General features: G+C 44.4%; 1 protein-coding gene across 8 annotated transcripts in view; it reads right to left on the bottom strand.

The window, feature by feature from the left end:
• The window catches only part of Pitpnm2 (phosphatidylinositol transfer protein membrane associated 2), a 100,663-nt gene that overhangs the window by 26,861 nt on the left and 67,775 nt on the right, over positions 1 to 6,027 (bottom strand). The gene's annotated exons all lie outside the window — the stretch shown is intronic.

The raw sequence follows: 6,027 nt of genomic DNA on the forward strand, positions 1-6,027 counted from the left end.
TATATAGAAAAGTCTAAAGAACATTCCTTAAATCTCTTAGGCGTAATTAAAAGAATTCAGCAAAGCTTCAGAACACAAAATCAACACTCAAAGTTGAAGAATACAAAAAGGAAACTGGTTGCATTTCCAACAACAAACAGGAATGCATTTAAACAGAGAGGTAAAGAGCTTGTACACTGAAGACCACAAAACCAAAAGAAATTAAAGCCCTAAAACCTGGGAAAGCACCCTTTCTTCATAGACTCAATACTGTTAAGACAACAGTATCCCCAAAGAAGCCTATAGGACATGTACAATCTCCAGAAAAATTCTTGTGGCTTTTTTTTTTTTTTTTTTTGAACAGCAAATGGATGCTGAAATTCATACGTTGTTGCAAGGGACCCCAGACAGCTGAAACAAAAAAACTAAAGCAAGCTGGAAACTCATACCTTCCCAGTATTATACAAAACCTTGTGCTTCAGTGCCTCACTACTCACAACGCCAGAAGGTGGAAGCCATCCATCTGACCACCTGCTGAGGAAAGGACATACACTAGACTGGGGAGATGGCTCAGTGGGTAAGAGTGCATGCTGTGCAAGCATGAGGACCTGAGTTTGGAACTCTGGAAGCCATGTAAAGCCATGTGTGGCTGCATATTGTCTGTAACCCCAGCACTGTGGAGGGCAAAGACAGGAAGGTGTTGGGCTTTCTGGCTGCCTCAAGTTCAGTGAGAGTCCCTGTCTCAAAATAAGAAGGTTGAGAATAGTAGAGCAGGACACCTGATGTTGGCCTCTGGCCTCTGCATGTGAAGAAACGTTGCTCAGCACTCCAGGAGTCCTTGGACAAAGGTTTGCTGGGGGCTGAGAAAGTTGTTTCCAGACCTGGCGCTGCTCCAAAGGGCATATTCACTTGACACTGAGCCCTCCACAGTGGTGCTTATGATTCACGTATTTTCTATACATGCAATTTCTTGAATTAAAAGTAAAGAATGATGGTTCGAGTGCTTAGCCCTAAATGGAACATACACATCACCCCATCAAAGGCTCAAGGAACGTTGCAGAATTGGGGACAAAAGCCTGAGGGTGAGGAGATGTGCTACAAAGAGTTGTCTTCTGATCATTGTGTTCATGAACCCATGGCAGCCATGGTTACTATACAAAGCTGTACAAGGCTTGGGGTGGGGCCCAGAAGGGATTCTGGCAGTTAATGGTGGCTTGGAGAGGGGCTATCACCTTCTTCAGTGGCAGCCTAGGCTGCAGTAAACAATTTCCTATCCATGCTCATGCAAGCAACCTTAATTAAACTCAATGGGCCACATGCACACAAAAAGACATGAAAGTAGGAGGGGCCTTGTTCGGAAGAAGTGTTTCAGTGGGATAGAGCAGAGATGGGACAGTGTAATGGCAGGGTAAAGACAACTAAAATTAACTATTCACATATATAAAATTGTCAAAAATTAAAATTTAAAAAGTGAAGAGAAGCTGGGCATGCTGCTCATTCCTGTAATTCCAGCAGCAGCAGGGGGATTATGAATTCTAGTTAAGTATGGGCTATTTCACAAAATTTCTCTGAAAACACCACCACCAAAACAAAAGGGCAAAGATGGCTCAGTGGGTAGGGTGCCTGCCACCAAGCCTGGCAACCTGGGTTCCATCCCCAAGACCCACATTGTGGAAGGGAGCAGTGACTTCTGCAGGTTGTCCTCTGACCTCCACACATATGTCATGGAATACATGCCCCCCCCCCCCCCCCCCCGAAAAAAAAAAACCAAAAAAGTAATTATTGAGGGAGAGGTATCTGTGTAGTCCTGGCTCACTATGTAGATCAGGCTGGCTTTAAACAGAAGTGCTGGATTAAAGGTGTGTGACACCATGCCTGGCCCAAATAAATGTAATCTTTTAAACAGTGAAGAGAAATCTAGAACTAGCCAAACAATGCCTCAGACTCACACTACTGTCACAAGGATCTCCAGTCAATGAGGACAGGCGCTGGTCCCTGTCTGCCTTTGGGAGTTGGTGAACTCTAGTTTGTGGTAAGTAAGGAGTGTGGTCTGTGAGGCTTCAAAGTCCAGAGATGTTTGCCTTCAGAGTCAGGTTTGTTTCTGAAAAAGGAGTGAGAGTACAGGCTCCGAGAAGCCCTCATCTCCACGCCTGGAGGCTCTAGGAACAGGGAAGAGGAGGGTCGAGCTGCTTTGACTCAGGCATCGATGCTGTCGGATGGTGGTGAGCATATGGGACAAGAAGAGCTGGGCCTGATCTGAACTTGTAAGGCATCAGATAGGGCCACCCATGGAACATAGCGGAGCTGAGAGATACATGCTGTGGGCAAGGAAAGAGCTGGGGAAAGGGGAAGCCCCGAGGGAATGTCAAGCCTGAGCAGACACTTTCCAGACCCCATATCAGTCTGTAGTGCACCCTCAAACTGGTAGAACGGGACATTCTACATTCTGTAAGTGAGGAAACTGAGGCACAGGGTATTGGAAGCAGTTTACTCATGGTGACAGCTGACTCCCAGACTATAGGCCTCTGGGACAGTGTGGAGACAGACAGAAAGAAGCTGCAGATAGCTTGACTCTCAGGAATGGCATAAGCATCCCCTCCTGCTGGGTAGACCTGGTCTGTAGGAGTGAGGGCAGCCATGCCTGAAGTGGCCCCACTGTCAGATACCATGTGATTACAGGGATACATATGCCTTGCTGTCTCCTCCAGGCTGTCATCTGAATGTTTATCCTCAGAATCGCATAGACTACATAAGCCCTGCTTTGAGCTATCACTCTTGTCAATATTCCAGCTACCAGGAATGACTCAGTCTCCCAGGTGAGCAATGCTGTTATAGCTATTTTTAAGCATTATATCTGATTTACTTCAGAGAGACCCACAGCAGGAGCTGGGCTGGGGTCAGGCCCAGGCTTCCTGGAGAAACATCTAGGAGTAACACTGGGGTAGAATTATGTGTCCTGGAATCAGTATATGACCAGGAAGACTTAGGATTGTAGCCTGTTATTGGGCTTAAGCACTGAGGCTGCTGGTCAGGATATCTACATCCATGTGACTTTTCTGGGAATATGTGTGTGACAGGCATGTATATATGTGTGAGCCAAGAGTTCATGGGTTCAGGGCGCTGCTGTAAGACAGAAGGACAATGTTCTCAGAGTAGCCTATAGATGGATGTGGTATCTTACACTTGTACTCTTAGCACTTGGGAGGCTGATCCAGGAGCACTGCTGTGTGTCTGAGGTGAGCTTGGACTACACGGTGAGAATCTGTCTAAAAAGAAAACCAGCCTGGAACGGGGACAGACAAAGACTTACTGGGAGGACATGGGCCATACATGGAGAAGCTGAGGGATAGGAGTCAAGTGTTAGCCCTCCCACTCAGCTACAGTGACAGAGAAGTGAGGATATTGCAAGAGGTTTTTGCAGGGACCCCAGATCATACAGGGCCACAAACTTCCTAATGGACATGACTCTCTCCCTGGCTGCTGCTGACTGTTCATTACAAACACATTCCCCTGATATAAGAGCTAAAACTCGGGGCTGGAGAGATGGCTCAGCAGTTACGAGCACTGTCTGCTCTTTGAGAGGTCCTGAATTCAATTCCTGGCAATCACACAGTGGCTCACAACCATCTATACTGAGATATGATGTCCTCTTCTGGCATGCAGGTGTACATGTAGATAGAGCACTCATATACATACAAATAAATATTTTTAAAAGGGCTAAAACTCTTGGAAGAAAATGCAGGAATAAGTTTTTGTGACCTTGGGTTAGACAATGGTTTATAAATGTGACACTAAAACTGTTAAGATTATTTTTAAAAAATAGCTGGAAAGAGAAGGGGGATGCTTGGTCTGATCTTTGGCAGGGCCATGTTTATTCATGACAAGGGGAACCTTGTCACCCACTTGTGTAGATGGCCAAAATGCCTACAGGGAAAGATGGATGGAAAGCAACCCCTTTTAGAGGCAGAAATTACCTCCAAAGTCCATATGGGAAGCTGGAAGTATAATCTTTCAACAAGAACTAGAAAAAAATAAGTCATAAAAGACAGATAAACAGGACTTAATAAAATTAACAACATGCTCTAAACAAAAAAAAAAGTTAAAAGAGCTTGTATAATGAAAGAGAAAACTTGTCAATAATATCTGATGCCAGGAATCTCTATCTAAACTATAAAGAGAACGCACACAACTCAACAATAAATAACAGACTTCACAAAAGGTCCAAAGACTTGAACAGTAGACATACAAATGGCCAGTAAATGCCTGAAGGATGTCCAACAACACAGGAAACACAAACCAAAACCAGAGAGAGAGCACCTTGTATCTAGTCATCCACTGGGTGACTGGAAGGATAAGCAGAAACTGGAGCCTTTTCACACATGGCTAGGAAGGGTGGAAACAGCGTAGCAGTTCCTCAAACAGCTAAAAACAGAGTGAACCAGCCAAGTCTACAGGTAGGCACACAGTCAAACAAAGAAAAATATATTCATTTACAGACTTCTAGACAATGTTTATATACAATCACCAAAGGGTAAAGATAATTCAGGTGTCCATTAGCAGATGGGAAAACAAACGTGGTACATCATCCAGTGGACAAGCTTCAGCCATAAAGAGGAATGACACTGATACTGGCTGAAAGATAGATGAGCCCTGAAAATGTCAGGTAACAGAAATCAGAAACAAAAGGGATCATACGATCCCATTAATGAATATGATGTGATGTGATGTCCAAATGCAGAGTTTAAAAGCCAGTTGGTGGCTGCCAATGGTTGGAGTGAGGACAACTGCACATTCTAGAAGTAACAATGTCCTACACTCAAGTTACTATACAGACTAGTGATTGCTACTCTGAATACTCAAGACATAGGAAAACATTGAACCTCTGTGGTAGTCGGTTTTAACTGTGAAATTAACATAATCTAGAGTCACACTGGGAAGAAAGCCTCCATGAGGGCTTATCTAGAGCAAGTGAGCCTGTGGGGGACTGTCTTGATTACTGTAAATCAATGTGAGAAGACTCAGCCCACTGTGGGTGGCATCATTCCTTAGGTTTGGGTTCTGGACTGTGTAAGAATACAGAAAGTTAGATGAGTACTAAGCATGCATGAGTTTGTTTCTCTTTGCTCTTGGCTGTGGATGAGATATGACTAGCTGTTTTAAGCTCCTGAAGCCCTGACATCCTACTATGATGGGCTGTAACCTGGAATTGTGAGGTAAAGTAAACCCTTCCTCTCCTAAGTTGCTTGTTGTCATGATATTTTATCACAGCAACAGAAAAAAAATTAGGTCACCCACAAACATATAGATAATATTTATATACAATATCCAGAAGGTGGTTCCTGTACAATTCTGTGAATATGTTAACAACCACTGACCTGTACCACTCAGACAGGGAATCCTATGGTGTGGGACTTATAAAGCTGTTATAAAATCAAACCCCAATCTTGCCTCTTGAATTCAGTAAGGTTTAAGAAAAGCCAAATGAAAGTGAAAAGGAGCTTGGTAACACTGTCTGATACAGATAGTACCTAGGTCATCTTGAAGTGTCCTTCCTAGCATCTGAAAGGTCCATTTCGTGCTTACAGAGATGTTATGTTTGCGGGACTGGTGACTTTAAGCTCAGTCTCTGTTTCCACGGTGATGTGATAGTATGCTGAGCTTGGCCAGCTTCCTGAGCAGCATGTGTGTCCAAGTGCTCCAGCTGACATGTGCAGACACATATGCACTCATGGGTGCTCACACACACACACACACACACACACACACACACACACACACACTTCATCGCCTCAGTTACCCTAGAGCATGACTTCCATAGACACACAGTTGTGTCTAAGAGCTCCAAGCTCTTAGAAAGGAGGAGGAATATCCTAGTGTGTGGCCCTTGGGAGGCAGAGGCAGGTGGCTCTTTTAAGTTTCAGGTCAGTTTGGTTTACACAGTGAATTCCAGGTCAGCCAAGGCTACATAGTAAGATTGTGTCTCGAAGGAAGGAAGGCAGTGAGGAAGGAAGGAAGGAAGGAAGGAAGGAAGGAAGGAAGGAAGGAAGG

This window comes from Psammomys obesus, unplaced genomic scaffold (genome assembly GCF_907164565.1).
Source record: "Psammomys obesus unplaced genomic scaffold, mPsaObe1.curated_primary_1811, whole genome shotgun sequence".
NCBI classification, from domain to species: domain Eukaryota; kingdom Metazoa; phylum Chordata; class Mammalia; order Rodentia; family Muridae; genus Psammomys; species Psammomys obesus.